Raw genomic sequence first — 21,432 nt, 5'->3', positions numbered from 1 at the left:
ACTGCGATATCGCTAGCAATATCGCTGTAAAGTCACCGATTTTGTGACGTAGCAGCGATATTGCTAGCGATATCGCTACATGTGATACTTACCTCTGACCGACTCCCCCGCTGGTTACCGCTGGTCGCGCGAGAAGGTCCTGGACCATTTCTCGTCGTCGGCTTCCTGCAGCGCTTCCTGCTGTGACGACGAGCGACGCGTGGACGCGGGCGGGAGGACGTCAGGATCGCTGCGTCTGACAGGTAAGTAGCGACCCCCGACCCCTGCGATGTCGCTGGTGAGATCTGCCTGTGTGGCAGCTCACTAGCGACCACTTAGCGATGCACCAGCGATCCATATCGTTGTCGGGATCGCTGGTGCATCGCTATGTGTAACGGTACCCTTAGAGGTGAAGCCTCAGCAAGTTTGCCGAACAGATGGCTGTGTGGCTAATATATAGAGGGGCTCGAAATAAAAAAAATCAAAACGTACAGCTCTTAGAATATGGCAACAAAACTTTTATTTTCTTTTGTAAAAAATACATATAGCAAGAACAATATAAAATTGGTATTACCATTATCATACTGACCCATACAATAAAGTTAAAGGGCCATTCCCCAAAAAATCTAATTGTTCCTCTGTATGGGAAAGCAGTTCAATTGCTGATTACTGGGGGTCTGACAGCTTGGACCACCAAGGATCCCAAGATCATGGTTCTGGAACCCCATTAAAAGGGCACTGCAGTCTCATCGTGAATATGGTGGAGATGTGTATGCGAGGCACAGGACCGCTACAATGTATCTTGGTGCCTTTGGCAGTTGAAGCCAAAGGTGCCTCCCCCCAAACAAAAGAATAGGTAATAGACTAAGGAAAAAGGACCCTAACTCAGCACCTCCATCCTCTGATCAGTAAGAGAACAAGCTCTGATGACCACTTCCACTAAAATTGTTACCTTTATGACCTAAAGATTCTAGCAAAAATAAAAAATATGGTGTATTTTAGGGGTGAGGCGAGGCTTAATAGGAAGCAAAATGTCAAAGTTATTATACAGAATCATTCATTGTGGTGGATCATTTACACAATACAAAGGATAAATGGAGATATTCATCCCTGACATCCTATATTATAAATGTCAGACCCAGACTGAGGAAGGCACTAGGTAGCACCCTAGGCGAGTGCCTACCCTGCCTACACCTCCTCCCAATCCTGGGTTAGACCTTTGCTTTACTTCCTGGCATAAATTTTTCTAAGGTGGTTTAGTATTGATTCTGCCTTTCAGAGTGTTATATATTGTGAATGTGTTCTGTGCTTAGATTTTGTCACATCTTTCAGCGGTCGTGCAACAGCGTAAAAAAAAGTGATCTAGTAATGGATTTACCTACATTTCTGTCATAATTTACACAACTTTTATGGCATAGATAATGATGAATTTGTCGTCCAAGCTCTTGCACAACCTCCAACCTCCTTTGCCCACTTTTCAAAAAAGTTGGTGGAAAGGAGAAGAGAAAATATGAAAAGTAGAAAAATTTCACAACAGTTCAAAAAGTTTTATGCCCAGTTTCTTAAGCAAAGTTTTTGATGAATCGGCCCCATGGTCATGTTCCCAAGGAAGCAATGTAGTTTCTAAAGTTAAAACGGGTGTTTTCTGGCCAGATCTGGTGCAAAGTCCCATGGCAGCCTCTGCAGAGAGAAACAACACCAGATCTGATGGAAAGGCCCATGGCAGCCTCTGCAGGGAGAAACAATACCAGATCTGATGGAAAGGCCCATGGCAGCCTCTGCAGGGAGAAACAATACCAGATATGATACAAAGGCCCATGGCAGCTTCTGCAGGGAGAAACAATACCAGATCTGATGGAAAGGCCCATGGCAGCCTCTGCAGGGGGAAACAATACCAGATCTGATGGAAAGGCCCATGGCAGCCTCTGCAGGGAGAAACAATACCAAATATGATAGAAAGGCCCATGGCAGCCTCTGCAGGGAGAAACAATACCAGATATGATAGAAAGGCCCATGGCAGCCTCTGCAGGGAGAAACAATACCAGATCTGATGGAAAGGCCAATGGCAGCCTCTGCAGGGAAAAACAATACCAGATCTGATGGAAAGGCCCATGGCAGCCTCTGCAGGGAGAAACAATACCAGATCTGATGGAAAGGCCCATGGCAGCCTCTGCAGGGAGAAACAATACCAGATATGATAGAAAGGCCCATGGTAGCCTCTGCAGGGAGAAACAATACCAGATACCAGATCTGACGGAAAGGCCCATGGCAGATTCTGCAGGGAAAAACAATACCAGATCTGATGGGAAGGCCCATGGCAGCCTCTGCAGGGAGAAACAATACCAGATCTGATGGAAAGGCCCATGGCAGCCTCTGCAGGGAGAAACAATACCAGATCTGATGGAAAGGAAAGGCCCATGGCAGCCTCTGCAGGGAGAAACAATACCAGATATGATAGAAAGGCCCATGGCAGCTTCTGCAGGGAGAAACAATACCAGATCTGATGGAAAGGCCCATGGCAGCCTCTGCAGGGAGAAACAATACCAGATCTGATGGAAAGGCCCATGGCAGTCTTTGCAGGCCCCCATTTTGTTTGGAGCAATATATGGGGCCCATCATATACTGTAGCATTATATGGGGCCTATCGTATACTGTATGGAACATTATATGAGGCCCATCATGTATGGAGTATTACATGGGGTCCATTATGTATAGAACAATATATGGGGCTTATCACACTGTATGGTGCATTATATATGGGATTCATTATACTGTACGGAATATATGGGGCTCATTATACTGTATGGAGCAATACATGGGGCCCATTATACTGTATGGAGCAATATATAGGGATCATTATACTGTATAGAGCAATATATTTTGCCTATTATATACTGTAGGGAGCAATATATGGTGCTCATTCTGTATGGAGAAATATGAGGCTCAATATACTGTATGGAGCAATTTATGTGGCTCGTTAAACTGTATGAAGCATTATATGGGGTCCATTATTCTGTAGGGGGCAATATATGGGGTAACATATGGCGTCCATTATTCTGTATGGGGCAATATATGGGGTCCATAACTCTGTATGGAGCAATATATGGGGTCCATTAGTCTGTATGGAGCAATATATGGGGCTCATTATTCTGTATGGAGCACTATGTGGTGCTCATAATACTGTATGGAGGACTATACTGTCCGTTCTGTAATGATAAGTCTGTAGTCACTGTTTGCTGTGAGCTGCGAGCATTCGCCGGTTTCTGAGCTTTTGTAGCATTTACAATAGATAGCACTCATGTAATGTAAGTCGTCAGTGAAATCTTTGGCATTGTACTGCACCTATATTGCTTATCTGTGCATCTTGAATCGTGGTATGTGTCAAAGGGGCCGCTGAGACTCTTTTGCTCCAGCCCTGGGTAGTACTATGTGCTGGGATTATTAAAGGTAAGCTTGTTCGATCCTTTTCGGGTGAAAGATGGACTCAAAATCAACTCCCAACCCTACTGTCACTTTTTAGAAGAAACTTTCTTTGAACATTGGTGCAGGAAAACATTTGCATCGTTCAAGAAAACCATGATTTTTATACAGGACAAAGCTCCTGGAAGTCTCCACTGCTTGTCTGCTAGTAAAAGCCTAAAGAATGAAAGGATAAGGACATGGCCCCTTCCTTAACTGACCTAAACCCTATTGAGAACTTGTGGGTCCTTCTTAATCGGGAGACTTACAGTGAAGGGAAACAGTCACCTCTCTGATCAGAGTCAAGGAGGATGTGGTTGGTGCTGCCCAAAACGTGATGCTGAACAGACTAAGAAACTAACAAACTCCATGGATGGGCGGCTTACGGCTGTTTCTGAACAGAAGGGCGGCTATATTGGGAACTTTTGTTTTTTTTAAGTATCAGAAATGTAGTTTTAAGTCAAGAAAAACACATCCAGCCCATAAACGGCAGCGCTTCCCACGACTCACATCCAAAGATGATATACCATATTTTTTTATTTCATGGGTTAAAAAAGAGATACAACGCGTTTCGGATACAGTGTATATCCTTCATCAGGTATCATAAAAACACAGTACAAATCCTAATAGTATAAAATTCAGTTACACTTATACACTCACTGGCCACTTTATTAGGTACACCTGTCCAACTGTGTGTTAAGACTTAATTTCTAATCAGCCAATCACATGGCGGCAACTCAGTGCATTTAGGCATGTAGACATGGTCAAGACAATCTCCTGCAGTTCAAACCGAGCATCAGTATGGGGAAGAAAGGTGATTTGAGTGCCTTTGAACGTGGCATGATTGTTGGTGCCAGAAGGGCTGGTCTGAGAATTTCAGAAACTGCTGATCTACTGGGATTTTCACGCACAACCATCTCTAGGGTTTACAGAGAATGGTCCAAAAAAGAAAGAAAATCCAGTGAGCGGCAGTTCTGTGGCCGGAAATGCCATGTTGATGCCAGAGGTCAGAGGAGAATGGGCAGACTGGTTCGAGCTGATAGAAAGGCAACAGTGACTCAAATTGCCACCCGTTACAACCAAGGTAGGCAGAAGAGCATCTCTGAACGCACAGTGCGTCGAACTTTGAGGCAGATGGGCTACAGCAGCAGAAGACCACACTGGGTACCACTCCTCTCAGCTAAGAACAGGAAACTGAGGCTACAATTTGCACAAGCTCATCGAAATTGGACAGTAGAAGATTGGAAAAACGTTGCCTGGTCTGATGAGTCTCGATTTCTGCTGCGACATTCGGATGGTAGGGTCAGAATTTGGCGTAAACAACATGAAAGCATTGATCCATCCTGCCTTGTATCAACGGTTCAGGCTGGTGGTGGTGGTGTCATGGTGTGGGGAATTTTTTCTGGGCACTCTTTGGGCCCCTTGGTACCAATTGAGCATCGTTGCAACGCCACAGCCTACCTGAGTATTGTTGCTGACCATGTCCATCCCTTTATGACCACAATGTACCCAACACAGGATAATGCGCCATGTCATAAAGCTCGAATCATCTCAGATTGGTTTCTTGAACATGACAATGAGTTTACTGTACTCAAATGGCCTCCTCAGTCACCAGATCTCAATCCAATAGAGCATCTTTGGGATGTGGTGGAACGGGAGATTCGCATCAGGGATGTGCAGCCGACAAATCTGCACCAACTGTGTGATGCCATCATGTCAATATGGTCCAAAATCTCTGAGGAATGCTTCCAGCACCTTGTTGAATCTCTGCCACGAAGAATTGAGGCAGTTCTGAAGGCAAAAGGGGGTCCAACCCCTTACTAGCATGGTGTACCTAATAAAGTGGCCAGTGAGTGTATATAGTAGCAACCTTTTATCCCAGTCTCAGAAACTTGATTTAGGGTGTGGACAAAGTTCAGGAACACAGTTCAGGAACACACCCACTGATTGATCCAACTTTGACAACATAGATGCAAGACGGAAAAGAAAAAAAAAAAAAAAAAACCAAAAGGAAAAAAAAAACCCAGAGAGAAAAAAAAAAAAAAAAAAAGGAATATTCAAACTCTCTCTATGATATCATACAATCCGTTTGGATATAATGTTCTCAGACGATATATCCAAGACATTTCTTTCCGGTTTAAAAGAGCATTCCTATTTGCAACCCCAGAGGGTATCTGCTCCAACGGAGTTACTGGTCACAGAAATAGAGCAAAAAGCGGCTTTTTAAAACATAGTCTCTCAAGGCATCTACTAATTAAACATAACACAATTTTTAACATAAAAGTAACTCCGGTGGAGCAGATACCCTCTGGTGTTGTCAAAGTTGGATCAATTAGTGGGTGTGTTCCTGAACTGTGTTCCTGAACTTGGTCCACACCCTAAATCAAGTTTCTGAGACTGGGATAAAAGGTTGCTACTATATATAAGTGTAACTGAATTTTATACTATTAGGATTTGTACTGTGTTTTTATGATACCTGATGAAGGATATACACTGTATCCGAAACGCGTTGTATCTCTTTTTTAACCCATGAAATAAAAAATATGGAATATCATCTTTGGATGTGAGTCCTGGAAAGCGCTGCCGTTTATGGGCTGGATGTGTTTTTCTTGATTTACTCATCTTGTGTGAGCCTGAACCTGGCTCTTTCACTTGGACCCACCCGAGGCAAGCTGCAAGCCCTGTCTTCTGAGAAGTATCCCAAAAGGAAGGATTTTTGAGGATACATAATCCAAAGCTATATTAGTCTTCTATCAGGTGAGTGCATAAAATTGTGCACCCTTTAAAGACTACAATATTGTGTTTACGCACTTAGGGCGCCACGAATTGTCTGTTCTTCTCTCCCAAACAGGGTTTTTTTTGCAGAAATGTAGTTTTGTACAATTTGATTTGTTTGTTTATTATTCTCATTGTAATAGATAATAAACAATTCAGATGGGAAATTTGTATTTTTCATTTAGTTATATAATAATTTTGCACACTAATAATTGTCCAGTAATTCTGAACATAGAGATATTCCCCTCAGAAAGACAAAACCTCACTTTTATTTTCTTAAATATTCAGGGTTCAGATTTATTAACCTTTGGATTACCTACAGTAGTTATTCAATAAGAAAATTAATCAAAAATACAAATTGTGCACACAGGGTGTGTACATGTATCTATCTATCATCTCTCTCTTGGTGACACCACAATAAAGCCAATGTCACAAGTGGTGTGATGACATCATCACATTCTGTATTCCAGTGATGCGGCCTAAGGGAAATCACTGCCTTACAGACTCCCAAGGGTGAGGCAGTCCCTTTTGTTTTTCGCGACGAACGAAGCAAAAATTCATTCTAAAATGGATAAAGACAGAAGACGAGCCCAAAGACATCGGATTCTGAGAGAGAAGAGAGGAATTATTGAAGAGCAGGTACCATTGCTCGCCTTAGGGCGAAAAGACTCTATACTACCGGACATGGACACTGACGCCTCAGAAATGGCGTCCAAACGACAAACTCTGGAGTTTATGAGAAAGACCAAAAGACATGAGATCCTTACAGAGAAAAGGAAAATGGAGACCCTCATGGAGTCTCACTCTGCAGCCTCCACTGAGCTTCAGAGGGCCATTCTTATCTCCTTAAAAAAAAATTGGAGATCTGGTCCCGGAAATACGAAGGAGGAACAAAGATGACATCCTCAATAAGCGGAGAAACATCAGCGCAGAGTTAGAGCTGGAAGAGGTTCTCCAAGAAACACCGAGACATGTCACATTCTCCAGATCTGAAAGTCTAGAGACACCGAACCTACAAAGAGCGGCAGTCCAGAAGAGTGTCAGAAGCAGCAGAGACTGGGTTGTCCAATGTAGGAGATGTCTCATCTATGCCGAACCCATTATAAATGGGAATGGTGCATTACGGAGGGCCGGGACACCAGCTGAGAACATCTCCATCCCAGAGAACAAACAGCTGAGTGATTCTCCACCAAACACCTCACAGGATAAAGAGGGACCAGGTAAGATGGACATTGCTCAGTATAATAAGACTGGGGTGAGGGGGATTATACTCCTAATATTATGTACAGGCCACGATTATCAAAAGTGCAGAAAACCTGTCCTTGTTGTCCATAGCAACCAATCACAATGCGGCTTTCATTGCTCTATAGAATGTTGAGAAATGGAATCTGTGCTGTGATTCGTTGCTATGGGCAACGGACATTTTTGCTGTTGGACAGTTTTAGAGCCAAAATTTTTGACATTTCCTGCTCATTAACATAATACTCTATAAAATTGTAATATTTGCTCTGGAGCTGTTTGTTAACCCTTCTTGAACCGATAACCTTCTGGGGTGTTCTTTTTCTTCCCTCCTTCAAAAACCCATAACCATTTATTTTTATTTTTTTCTGCCCATGTAGCCGTATGTGGACTTGTTTTTTTTAGTGGGCCGAGCTGTACTTTTGAATGACATTATTTTCTTTGCCAAGTGTGGTAAAATTGGGAGGAAAAAAGTGATTCCACCATTGTTTCTTTACTGTGTTCATTGAGTGGTAAAAACGACCTCACAAAATGTTTCTCCACGTCTGTTACGACTACGGTAATGCTGAACATGTATAGAGGGATTATCACTTAACTGCTGAAAGAAAATTAGGAATTTTATTAATAAATACAATTGGTTTGTGTCTACATATTGTGAGACATTGTAACTTTTTCATTTTGATGGCTCAGTGGAGCTGTGTGAGGACTAGTTTTTTGAGTGTCGAGTTCTAGCTTTTCTTGATGCCTTTCCTGGGTAGACCGGACATTGTGATATACTTTCATTGCAATCTTTTAAGGTGGATACGGCGCCCACAAAAGGTAAGCCACCACACAGCCCGTATTCCAAAAAAATGAAAATGTTACAGGTCTTGGAAAATGGAGACACAAGCAATTTTTTTTCCTTACAAATTTTCGGGATTTTTATCACCTCTTAAATGTAAACAAACAATCCACATTTGGTATCTGCATACTCGAACTGATCTGGACAATCATATTTCTTGGTCAGTTTTATCATATAGTGAAGATGGAAAATAAGAAAAAAATGCACTTTTTTGCAATTTCAACCCACTTGGAAGTTTTTCCTGCTTAACAGGGCACCACATTATAAAATGAATGATGGGACTGAAAAGTACAACTAGTCCTCCAAAAAGCAAGCCCTCACACGGCTCTGTAGACGGAAAAATAAAACATTTCAACACTGTGTCCAAATATACAAAGAATGGCACTTCAAAATAAAACTAAGAACACGATGGTGGCAACAAATTAATGAGCTCACCATTAAAAAAGCGAACCAAAAAAATAAAATTAAAAATTATTTTTTATTTACAAAATCATGTACATTAACAAGACCACATATACATTGTAATGGATATGTGGTCTTGTTAGTGTACATGATTTTGCAAATAAAAAATAAATTTTTAATTTTATTTTTTTGGTTCGCTTTTTTAATGGTGAGCTCATTAATTTGTTGCCACCATCGTGTTCTTGGAAAAATAAAACAGTTAGGCTGTGTGCACATGCTGCGGATTTTTCAGCGCGGATTTATCAAAACCGCAGATAAATCTGCAGGTCAGAAGACCTGCGGTTTATCTGCAGTTTTTCCGTGGATTAGTCTGCGGGTTTCCCCTACGGTTTGACACCTGTCATGGAGCAGATGCCAAACCGCTGAGAAATCCGCACAAAGACTTGACATGCTGCAGTTTTGAAACCGCAGCAAATCCGTGCGGAAAATTCCACACCGTGTGCACTGCGGTTTTTGTTTTACATAGGTTATAATGGTACTGTACACCGCAGCAAAAACTGCTGCGGATCCGCAGGGCCAGATCCGCAGCAGAATCCGCAGCGTGTGCACACACCCTCAGGTCTCCTGGAAAAAGGGGAAGAAAAAACGAAAAGAAAACGGAAAATTGCAAGGTGGTGAAGGGGTTAATTGACTCCTTTTTTTTTGTCTCCTTAGGGGACTTGAACCTGTGATTTTCTGATCCAACTGTATATAGCTAAATTAACATTCTCATATGAAATTAAGCCAGGCTGAGGAGGAAAGTGAAAGACAGGGGCTTTCAGCAGGCCCAGGTAGTCATTTCAATCAATTACCCCCCACCCCCGCAGTTGTGTCCTGGGGAGGGGTAATTGGTGCTGGTGCAGGAAAATTGGCTATCACTTCATTTAAATGTGACCATTGATATAGTTAAACTGCAGTAATAGCAAAGGGTTCCGGTCGCTACAGTTTAAGACAGGTGGCAGCTATGTAATACAGTAGGCATATGCCTGGCGTGGTGCATGCTCAGCTCCTGAGCCCGCTCCATACATTTGCTGAAGAATATGACAAACATTTCTATTATGAATTCGCTAAAGGGTTAATAAATCTTGTATCATCTCTCGCAGATGGAATGGATAAGATGCCCATCGACGGAATGGATAAGATGTCCATCGATACACCACACATGCCGGCACAAGGCCTTGGTGATGCTAGTGTACAGATTTCTCCACACAGAGGACTGGTCCACACAGACCAACCTATGGACCTTTACAGTCTCAAGTTCTGGAAAGATCTTGGAAAAGGAAACTAAGGAAAAGTAAGTGTCAATTTATATTTGTCCATGTTCCTCAATGTATCCTGCACAGATACACAGGAGGGATGGACGTATTCATTACAGGATGTTCATATGTAATGATACTTGGGATAAACTAGTGACATATTACACAGTAATAGATGGGAGTTTGGTCTGATCTGTTGTGATTTTTCTCCAGGTCAGCTTGGCATCAGATTTGGTCAGTGAAGGACTGCTGGCCATTAAGATCATGGACAAGAGATCTTGTAAGGACATAATCTCTACAGAGCTAGAAATCCTGAGAATGGCTGAAAGGTGCCCCTACCTAATGTCTATGCGGGCGTTTATGGAGACACCTACGGAGTATGCAATAGCCATGGACTATATGGCCGGAGGAGACCTGTTTCACCACATGGAAGACTCAATGATGTTTAACACAAAGACAAATGTCTTCTACTGAATCTTAATAATCCGCTGCCCTCACATTGTAGTCCTATAACAATGGAGAATGACAACAAGAGCAAATAGCGAGGTGAAAAGGACACGTGTGGGATCTCCTCATGTTCTCCGTATGATTGTGTATGTAACCACTGATCCACCCTTTACTTTCTAATCCACAGACTCTTTGCAGCAGAGATGGTGTGCGGACTCCAATTCCTGCATGAACACGGCGTCAGACATAAGTAATCATTTCACCTCCATAAATCTGTCACCTGTGACTCTCTGTTGTCTCCTTACATATCTATTGTAGAAAGTTCTTTTCATGGATTATCCTCACAATCACTGTCTGCTCCTTCTCCCTGCAGTGACCTGAAGCCAGAGAACATCCTCCTCCAAGACACCGGACACATCAAAATCTCCGACTTTGGCTTATCAGTCGTGAATGTGTCTGAGGGTGACATAGTGCACAACGTTGTTGGCACTCAGGGTTACATAGCACCTGAGGTAAGGAACATCTCTTTGTGATTGGTGCCGATAGCAGGATTGAGGGATAATCTGATCCCAATGTATCCTGCTCACATCAAATCACAGACCGGCCCTCATAGTCTTTATGTAATTCTCCATCCCGGTATATTCAGCTTCCCTCCAATCTCTTGTTCCCACAGATAATGGACGATGAAGGATACAACCATCTGGCAGACTCCTTTTCCTTTGGCGTCATCCTATATATGATGAGTGTAGGTGACTGGCCATTTTACAGCAAAGGCTCACTGGACCAATACCACCAGTCTCTGGAGGACGACATCCCTTATTTTCCACCAGGGATATGCACTAATACCATAGCTATCATAAAAGGGGTGAGTAAGATCAGATGGATAAGCATGATGGGGGATTACAAGAAGAGATAGGAGATAAGATGTGGACAGTCCATGGACATTGTGTAATAACTTATCAGTAATAATATACACAGGTCAACGAAAAAAAATTTTTTTTCTGGTGTCCAAAATATTTTAATGAATTTGGGGTATTTTTGGGGTGCTGATTCTGAATATGTCATCAGTTTTGCCAGATTGGCTCAAGTTTTTGAGATTTTTGGTATCTTATTTATAGCACTTGTTGGTAAATGCGACGCATCATCTCATTAATTTCTTTGGATTAGTACTTGAACTGAGCAGTTCTCAATATAGTTTTGTGTTAATTAGTGTTCTAAAAGTTTGTTCATAGCTTGATTTTTGCACTAACTTTATGTTGTTGTCTGTTTTCCAGTGAAAAGCATGAACTCATCATGAAGAAGTTGTCTTAACGATCCAGACTCATTCTGTTACATTTGTGGTGAATATACACTGCCAAAACATAGAAGAAACATAACACACTTCGTAAAAAAAGTGTATTTTGCCTATTTTGGGGTTATGCTTGGGGACCAAGACAAGTTTTGGGCACCACACATAGTGTGCAAAGCATGTATCGAATTATTACGAAAATGGAGCAAAGGACAAAGAAAAAGCTTCAAATTTGGTGTTCCAATGGTGTGGAGAGAGCCAAAAAATCATCATGATGACTGTTATTTCTGTGCAGTGCAAGTGCAAGGATTCAATAAGCATAAGAAACGAAAATGGGAGTAACATGGAATCTGCAAGAAGGCCTGTCCCTCATTGTGAAGATGTGCCTGTACCTGTGTTTACCATAAATAACAGTCATCATGATGATTTTTTGGCTCTCTCCACACCATTGGAACACCAAATTTGAAGCTTTTTCTTTGTCCTTTGCTCCATTTTCGTAATAATTCGATACATGCTTTGCACACTATGTGTGGTGCCCAAAACTTGTCTTGGTCCCCAAGCATAACCCCAAAATAGGCAAAATACACTTTTTTTACGAAGTGTGTTATGTTTCTTCTATGTTTTGGCAGTGTATATTCACCACAAATGTAACAGAATGAGTCTGGATCGTTAAGACAACTTCTTCATGATGAGTTCATGCTTTTCACTGGAAAACAGACAACAACATAAAGTTAGTGCAAAAATCAAGCTATGAACAAACTTTTAGAACACTAATTAACACAAAACTATATTGAGAACTGCTCAGTTCAAGTACTAATCCAAAGAAATTAATGAGATGATGCGTCGCATTTACCAACAAGTGCTATAAATAAGATACCAAAAATCTCAAAAACTTGAGCCAATCTGGCAAAACTGATGACATATTCAGAATCAGCACCCCAAAAATACCCTAAATTCGATGAAATATCTTTGGCACCAAAAATGCTGTTGACCAGTGTAATCTAATGACTAATGGTCGCTTTCATTTTCTAGCTTCTCTGCAAAACTCCATCTGCCCGATTTGCCATAATAACATCCATCAGGTCCCACCCGTTCTTCCACTCCATAGACTGGAGCAATGTGGAGTGCGGCAGATCCGACCCACCATTCCTATATTACTATGTAAGTACAACCCATACGGACATCCAAAATGTTGTCACTACCCAGTAACACACTTATCCATTACACCTCTTAGTGTTATATCCCCCAGTACACTGTATATACTGAATGTGAGGAGCTGATTCTCAGACATGTATATTTCTCTTCTTACAGCAGGACTGTTAGGCTGATAACAATCAGCCTCATTCCAGTAACATTCAGGAATGAAGATTTACATTAATCGGATGAGACAACAAAACTGGACTTTCTCATTAACCGGACTGTGACAAACCTACCGAGCTTCCACCACGTAACATCCACATAGATTTGAGCACCAAACATCCAGGGATTTATTCCGATCGCCATATTTGGGGACAGGAAGGAATTTTTTTTCCCTTGATAAGAGGATAATCCAACAACGGGTCCTCAGGGTTATTTTTTCGCCTTCCTCTGGATCAACATAGCAACTAATTAAAGGCTGAAATTGAAGGACTTCTTTCAGCCATACTTGCTATGCCACCATCTGGATGACTCATCTAGAATGTGGTGGTAAGGAGAAGACTACCGAATATGGACAGACAGAAGGCAGCGGCTGCTCCTTCACCTATCGGATATTTACAGTAAGAAGGAAGCGGCGGCTCCTTCTCCTACTTGGCCATGTACATACAGAAGGCAGCGGCTGTTCCTTCACCTACAAGGCCATGGATAAACGGAAGGAAGCGGCTACTCCTTCACCTTCCTGCCCATGGTCAGACAGAAGGCCATGTGGTTGATCACGATGCTGTAGGAATCCAGGAAAATACCAATTACACAGATCACATGTCACACATTCCTGCTCTTCTCTCTGTCATGTGTGATCCAGACCTGGATGTCCAAAATCAGCAAACGTGCAAACCAAGGCCCGAGGAGCGGAATCATCATCTGCTCCTTTCTACAGAAAGTCACTTTATCTACACACTTTCTTTCTTATATATTTGCATAATATTAACAACTTTCATGCACAAATATATATGATACATCTATGTTGCTTTTGGTTAAATTCTTCTCATATACAGACCTTCTTTTTGGTATTTTTATTAACATGATCAGAACCAGGTCAAGTTATTTTGATGCCTTAGGCAGAGAAGCCAATGGCATCCCCCCAAGCAAAGTATTGGGTCAGAAACTACAGTAACAGGACCCCCTAACGCAGCACCTCTTAATCTGATCGGTCACATAACAAGCTTTGATGACCACTTCTACTACAATTGTTTCCTTTTTCAGTAAAAATACTAGCAAAAGAAAACAAATGTGGTGTAATTTAGCGGTGAGGTTTAACAGTGAGCACAATGTCAAAGTTTTAGATAGAACCACTCATTGTTTTTGGACCATTTACTCCATATAAGGGACAAATAGCGATATTCATCACTGACATCCTATATTTTATAGGTCAGACCCAAGAATGGTCATGGAAGCTAATATAGCTTAACTATAATGGGGGCTGTTTGGTTTCAATTAATGTGACAGATGCAGCTTGCTACAAAACTGAAGGTGTTTCTAGTGCCGTATTCCTGCGTGGCGCCATCCTGTAACAGAGGGCAGGTTGAACATAGCCGGCGTCTTGAGGGAATTACTGGTAGAGCAGCGAACTGATCACAGCTCCTCTGCTCCTGTCCTGGCGGTGCTCACATTGTGTTAAGGGCCTTTTACACATTTACAATTTTGCGATGCAGCAGCAATATTGCTACATGTGATACTTACCTCCGACCAGCCCCCCGCTGGATATCGTTGATCGCGCGAGATCGTCCTGGTCCATTTCTCGTCGTCGGCTTCCTGCTGGCGCCGACGAGCAACTCCATGGATGCGGGAGGAAGTCGTCATCAGAGCTGCCGTCTGACAGGTAAGTAACGACCCCCGACCGCTGCTATATCGCTGGTGAGATCTGCCTGTTTGGCAGCTCACTAGCGACCATTTTTGCGATGCACTAGCGATCCTGACCGGGTTGTATTGATGTCGGAATCGCTGGTGCATCGCTAAATGTAACGGGACCTTTAAAGACGTGAATACAATTCAGTCCAGGGAGGAAATGACATCTGAGGAGCAGGCAGTGAGCGATGTTACTGACTCACTGACACTGCTCACCTGTGTGCCTGTGTCCCGCCAGTCAGTGTGCTGAATACCTGCGGCAGGAGGAAGGAGTCTGGTGGCCACAGACATTCAGCAATGTTGGATTTTGGGGTTTATTAAACTGTTCCCTACTCAGAGAGGCAAGAGGTAGTGCCCAAGGCAGATGCCTATCCCTCGTCCCATCCCTGATGTAGCCTCCACTCCACTCAATGTGCAGTTGTGTGAAAAAGTGTTTGCCCCCTTCCTGGTTTCCTGTTCTTTTTCATGTTTGTCACATTTAAATGTTTCAGATCAACACACAAATGTTTATGCGGTCACTGTCTTCAATGGAGCTATGTTTGGAAGATATCAGAAAATGACCTATTGTTTATAACAGGTTTTTGTGTTACATGTATTTTTTAAATTGCAACACAGTTTGTATTAAAAATAAAAGTAGAAATCTTGCAATTTTCACATTGGTCACTGGACTTTTAGACTCATACTTCCTGTTACTTCAGGACAACACATGTACATTAGACACAATGGTCAGATTCCAACCCCATCTTGTATTGATGAAACTAGTGAGCGTGTGGAAAAGTCATTGTGAAGGAAGAGGGAGGAAGTCAGCTGTGACATCACCTGTTGTGACTGGTGGATACTGTGTTATCCGCTGTGTAAAGAGGTGTTATTGGTCATTGTAATCCTGCCTCAGATGATAATGAGACTAAGGCCGGGATCACACATGCGAGAAACTCGGACAAGTGTCGCATGTCAATACCCAGCACTGCCACCGGCACTCAGGAGCGTAGAGTGAAGCAGCATGTATTGCTATGCGGCCACACGCTCCGTTCTCAAGTGCCGGTGGCAGTGCCGGGTATTGAGATGCAAGACTCATCCGAGTTTCTCACATGTGTGATCCCGATCTAATGAAAACTCTTCCTGAAAGCACAAGGACAGTATAAAAAAAATGGCTAGTGTTAAAATTGCAAGATTACTAAACTGCAGGCAGATTTCAGATGCCCTATGGCAATGATACTGTATAACCCGCACCTCTTACTAATGCAATTAGACATCCCAACAGATGAAATGGCCTGGCGTCCCAGGTGTGGGTAATCCACTGCATGAGGCGGAGAATGCAGATATCTGTTTATCTCACTTACACAATGGTGGCGACCAGATCATTAGCAGGGATTCCCAGCTAAGCCTCCTAACTCCCCAGCCGGCCATTGTTCCCAGCTGTGCCGATGCCAATGTAATGAGGAGCGCACCTGTTGCCGTCACCTCTCTCCGGGCCATCAACTCCTTAAACCTTGTCATTTGCAGATTCACCTGAAGTGAGTTAACCATTTCACACCAGGCACATTATTGAATGTAGAAGACAACTCCCAAGAACTTGATTCCTAATCATTCCCCTCCAATAAACAAATGTTCTTTTCAGTTCCTTAACTTCAGTTGTGACCTGAACATTCAGGTGCAAGGACACAAGGACATCAGATCTTAACAAGCAATGTCATATGAACTTCATCCTATCCGTTCAGATCCATTATTGTCCCTTGGGAGAAGTCAGTTTGTAGTTAGTAAGAATAGAGTAAAAACATTCAACCAAAGACAATCCGACACCTGAAGGGGCGGCTCTCTGACTAGCACCATGCTTTAGGTGCATCGTTCTGATGACAGGCTCTCCATGAAGCGCTGTCCTACTTAGACAAGCTTTTCTCCAGTGTAACTCAGCCTCAACAACCCTCCAATATCATCGTTGCTTGAGCAGCGCCCACCGATGGCTACTATGGAGTAGAGGATTGGAAAATGCTAGAGCAGGAACCTGGTCTTTTTTGACTTTCCTCTTTGGCCAATATCCAGAATGAGGCATCGCCCTCCAAAGGCCCTAATAGAGGTTATTCAACTGAGCTAGGCAAAATAAGCTGGAATGGACCCAACTGTAATAAGAAAGGATGACGGCGTCCCTCTATAACCTGAAATTGAAACACTTATGAAAATGGTTTTTGTGGAACCAGACAAATCCTTTACACAAATATGAAAGCAAGACGTTTTCTATCCTATGACTGGAGACACTGAATAATTTAATTGCATAATTACTTATAAAGAATAAACAAATGTTACTTGTTTCACACCACCCACAAAGCATTTAACCTTTATTAGTAATGTCTGTAATTAAACTATACAAACTATAAGGTAATAATATTTGTTGGAACAACCCGGCACCTTTTGTCTGCGGAGGCTGATGACTTAAGCTCCGTCTTAAACTGCTGAATCCCAAATTTATTTGCAGGCATCAAATTCCATGTGGCTTAAAAATCACACAAAACAAATGGTCAATGCAAGAGAAATGTCCTGGTGATCTACTGGCATTGATGTGCTGAAAAAGATATCTACCAGTCTCACCCACGCACCTCATCTCACACTCCTGCGCACGTATACCAGGTCTCCAGGTTATTGGGGAGCTCATTGCTTCCAACCAACATAGCTGTATGAAATACACCATTGACTCATTATCTTCACTCAGGAGTACTGCTTTCATACTAGAGTCATTTACCAATAATCTGACCTTGCCAATTTATCTTCATATATCACAATGTTGGTCCACTATCCACTTCACCATTGGGTGATGAAGATGGGCAAAATACCCCTTTCTTCATAATCATTAAAATGTAGATAAAAAAGAGACAGAAGAATCAACAGAAGATGGACAGTGGACCTGGAGGACAAAACAAGCTCACGGCCCTTCTCACTGATTACTGGGGCTAACATACGGGGAATTGTTAATCATAGTAAGGGGTCTTTTTTCCTGAAAGGATGTCTGTCAGCAAGATATCACCACTCAAACTATTTATAGGTGCATGTAGCTATCTCAAAGATGAGTCAAACAATACCTTTACATGAACAGTCTGTTGCAGAGAAATCCGCGTTTGAATTGATATGCAAAAGAGGCTAAAGAACTATGGTACAGTTGTGGCCAAAAGTATTGACACCCCTGCAATTTTGTCAGATAATACTCAGCTTCTTCCTGAAAATGATTGCAAACACAAATTCTTTGGTATTATTATCTTCATTTAATTTGTCTTAAATGAAAAAACACAAAAAGACTAACATTCAAACAAGTTCAAGCTGCCCTGCAGTCAAAGGGTACAACAGTGTCAACCCGTACTATCCGTCGGCGTCTGAATGAAAAGGGACTGTATGGTAGGAGACCCAGGAAGACCCCACTTCTTACCCCGAGACATAAAAAAGCCAGGCTGGAGTTTGCCAAAACTTACCTGAAAAAGCCTTAATCGTTTTGGAAGAATGTTCTCTGGTCAGATGAGACAAAAGTAGAGCTTTTTGGGCAAAGGCATCAACATAGAGTTTACAGGAGAAAAAAAAAGAGGCATTCAAAGAAAAAACTCAGTCCCTACAGTCACAAACATGGCGGAGGTTCCCTGATGTTTTGGGGTTGCTTTGCTGCCTCTGGCACTGGACTGCTTGACCGTGTGCATGGCATTATGAAGTCTGAAGACTACCAACAAATTTTGCAGCATAATGTAGGGCCCAGTGTGAGAAAGCTGGGTCTCCCTCAGAGGTCATGGGTCTTCCAGCAGGCCAATGACCCAAAACACACTTCAAAAACCACTAGAAAATGGTTTGAGAGAAAGCACTGGAGACTTCTAAGGTGGCCAGCAATGAGTCCAGACCTGAATCCCATAGAACACCTGTGGAGAGATCTAAAAATGGCAGATTGGAAAAGGCACCCTTCTAACATCAGGGACCTGGAGCAGTTTGCCAAAGAAGAATGGTCTAAAATTCCAGCAGAGCATTGTAAGAAACTCATTGATGGTTACCGGAAGCAGTTGGTCGCAGTTATTTTGGCTAAAGGTTGTGCAACCAAATATTAGGCTGAGGGTGCCAATACTTTTGTCTGGCCCATTTTTGGAGTTTTGTGTGAAATGATCAATGTTTTGCTTTTTTGCTTCTTGCTTCATTCTCTTTTGTGTTTTTTCATTTAAGACAAATTAAATGAAGATAATAATACCAAAGAATTTGTGTTTGCAATCATTTTCAGGAAGAAACTGAGTATTATCTGACAAAATTGCAGGGGTGTCAATACTTTTGGCCACAAATGTAGATCTAAAGCCTATGTCACTCCAGCTCTAATCCCAACACAGCGTTGCCGCCTCCTGCTTGATTGACGGCACCTTTGCCCGAAATCTCACAGCAGAGAGGCTTTCAGTCTAGCAGGAGGTGGAGGCAAAAAGGTGGGGAATATAAAGGTATTGCTGACGAATAGACGAAACGTGCGTTGGGGCGCTTGGGGACACCACATATGGGAGACCATCACTCATGCAAGTGCCACCTCAATCTTTGTTATACTAGCCTGATTTGGACACGGCTGGTACTGGGGACAGGATATTTTAGAGGCTATAGTGAAGGATTTCACAATGTTTATATGAGTCTTAAGTCCAGATATGTTGGTTAGTTCCCTTATTATTTACAAGTAGTGATCTTATTAATTTTATAAGAATTTTTTGCATGATTATTTTGTGAACTACTCTTAATTTTATTAGCACTTTATACTGAAGTTTCTCCTGTGACTATCTATGCACATATATATATAGTTCAGAGTATGAAACGCTGCGGATAGATTTCCTTTACGGTGCAAAGCTGAACATTACTTTCACGACAGAATAAAACATAATGATGTGATTCTGTCCATGGAGATAGAACATTTGTATTAAAGTGGTCAAAGCTGGGTTTGCAAATAGGGAAGCTGAACCGCTATCAAAATGGAGCATGATCGTTTGAGGAAAAAGTGATAGGATCTGTTCCAACAAATACTTCAATCATAACAATATTTTCTGTGCGTTTTTTAAGATTTGTCATGCTCGCCATGTCTGTTATGCCTCATGACCTCTGGAGCGGTGTGTGCGCGCGCATCTCATGTCTGCTATCCTGCATGTTCCCTAGAGCAGTGTGCACACTCACCTCATGACTGTTGGCCTGCAAGATGCCTGCGTTTCTGCTCTGCCTTCTGCAATCATCTCTGCATGTCTGAAACCCCTGATCATGTGACCCTTCCTAGGTTCCAGCATTGTCTGGTTCTGCAATCAGTTTGCATGTCTGAAACCCCTGATCATGTGACCGCTCTCTGTGATCCTGGAGGAACTGAACCGGAAGTTCTCCCCTGGTCCTAACCCGGAAGTGGAGGTGTTAATGCCCTATATCAGACCGCCCCTCCCTATGCTCAGGGCCTGAGTATTGTGTTGCTTCCCTGCATAGCTGCTTGGTCTGCTGGGTCGTTCCCTCTATTCTGTGCCCCTGCACTTTGCTCTGTCGTGCGTCTCTGCACACGCTCCGTGCTTGTAGTCCGTCTCTTGTCCTGTGCCTTGTCTAGTGTTCGTCCTTCGTGCCATGTTTTGTCTCTGCTCTGCTTTGCCCTGTAGTCCTTCCTTGCTCTGATTCCATTCTGTGCTTCAGTCTAGCTTTAGTTCCTTGTTCCGTACCTTGCCTTTGCTCTGCCTCGCTCTCTACTATGGTGCTCTGTAGTGCTCCCTGGCACACTCACCATTTCTCCTCTCTTACTTTTGGTGCTCTTTTCCATGTCTAGACCCAAGGCTCTGCCTTGGCCCGGCTCTGGGTTTCAGCCTACGCTCCGCTGATAGACTCTTTCCTATTGTGCTCTCTTGCACGTTTCTAGGCTAGTCCCAAGGCTCTGCCTTGGCCCGGCTCTGGGCTTCGGCCTACGCTCCGCTGCTAGCTCTGTTCTTGCTCTGACCTGATTCCATGTTTCTGCCTATGCTTCCGTACTCTGCCTAAGCTCTGTCTTGTTTCTCGACTTGCTTTGCCTTGTTGCTCCGTGTGCCCTTTGCATGCGCCTGGCCTTCCTAGCTTCCTGTTTGTGCCTCAGCCGTGCCCACCCTAGCCGTGCCCGCCTGCTTGTGCCTCATCCGTGCTCGTCTGTCAGTGACAGCTGTGTCGCCTGCCATGCCTCAGCCGGGTTCGCTGGAGTCTTGCCCGTCTGTCAGTACCGCAGCCCGATCAGCTAGCCAGTGCCCCAGCCGTGCTCTCTGTGCTCCTTTGCACCTCACTCTGTTTCTTCACTGTGCTCTACGTGCTCTCTAAAGAACACGCAGGCCCTCGCCTGCTCCTTGGCATACCTCCCTGTACTTCTGTAAAAGTATGCGCAGGTCTTTCCATGTACCCTGTCGTGCCCTCTTGCACGCACAAGTCCTAACCCTGTCCTCACCTGACCCTGGCATGCCTCTCTGCATGCGCAGGACTCTGCCTCGCCTGACCCTGGCGTGCCTCTCTGCATGCGCAGGACTCTGCCTCGCCTGACCCTGGCGTGCCTCTCTGCACGCGCAGGACTCTGCCTCGTTTGACCCTGGCGTGCCTCTCTGCACGTGCAGGACTCTGCCTCGCCTGACCCTGGTGTGCCTCTCTGCACGCGCAGGCCTCCGTCCTTGAATCTGAACCTGGCGTGTTCCTTAACA

The 21,432-nt window shown here is 43.3% G+C and overlaps 1 protein-coding gene across 4 annotated transcripts in view; it reads right to left on the bottom strand.

The window, feature by feature from the left end:
* The window catches only part of ELP4 (elongator acetyltransferase complex subunit 4), a 527,861-nt gene that overhangs the window by 374,924 nt on the left and 131,505 nt on the right, over positions 1 to 21,432 (bottom strand). The gene's annotated exons all lie outside the window — the stretch shown is intronic.

This window comes from Dendrobates tinctorius, unplaced genomic scaffold, assembly GCF_039654945.1.
Source record: "Dendrobates tinctorius isolate UK_male_01 unplaced genomic scaffold, ASM3965494v1 ptg000048l, whole genome shotgun sequence".
NCBI classification, from domain to species: Eukaryota; Metazoa; Chordata; class Amphibia; order Anura; family Dendrobatidae; genus Dendrobates; species Dendrobates tinctorius.
The sequence above is the reverse complement of the archived record's forward strand: the minus strand, read 5'-3'. Positions and strand labels throughout refer to the sequence as shown.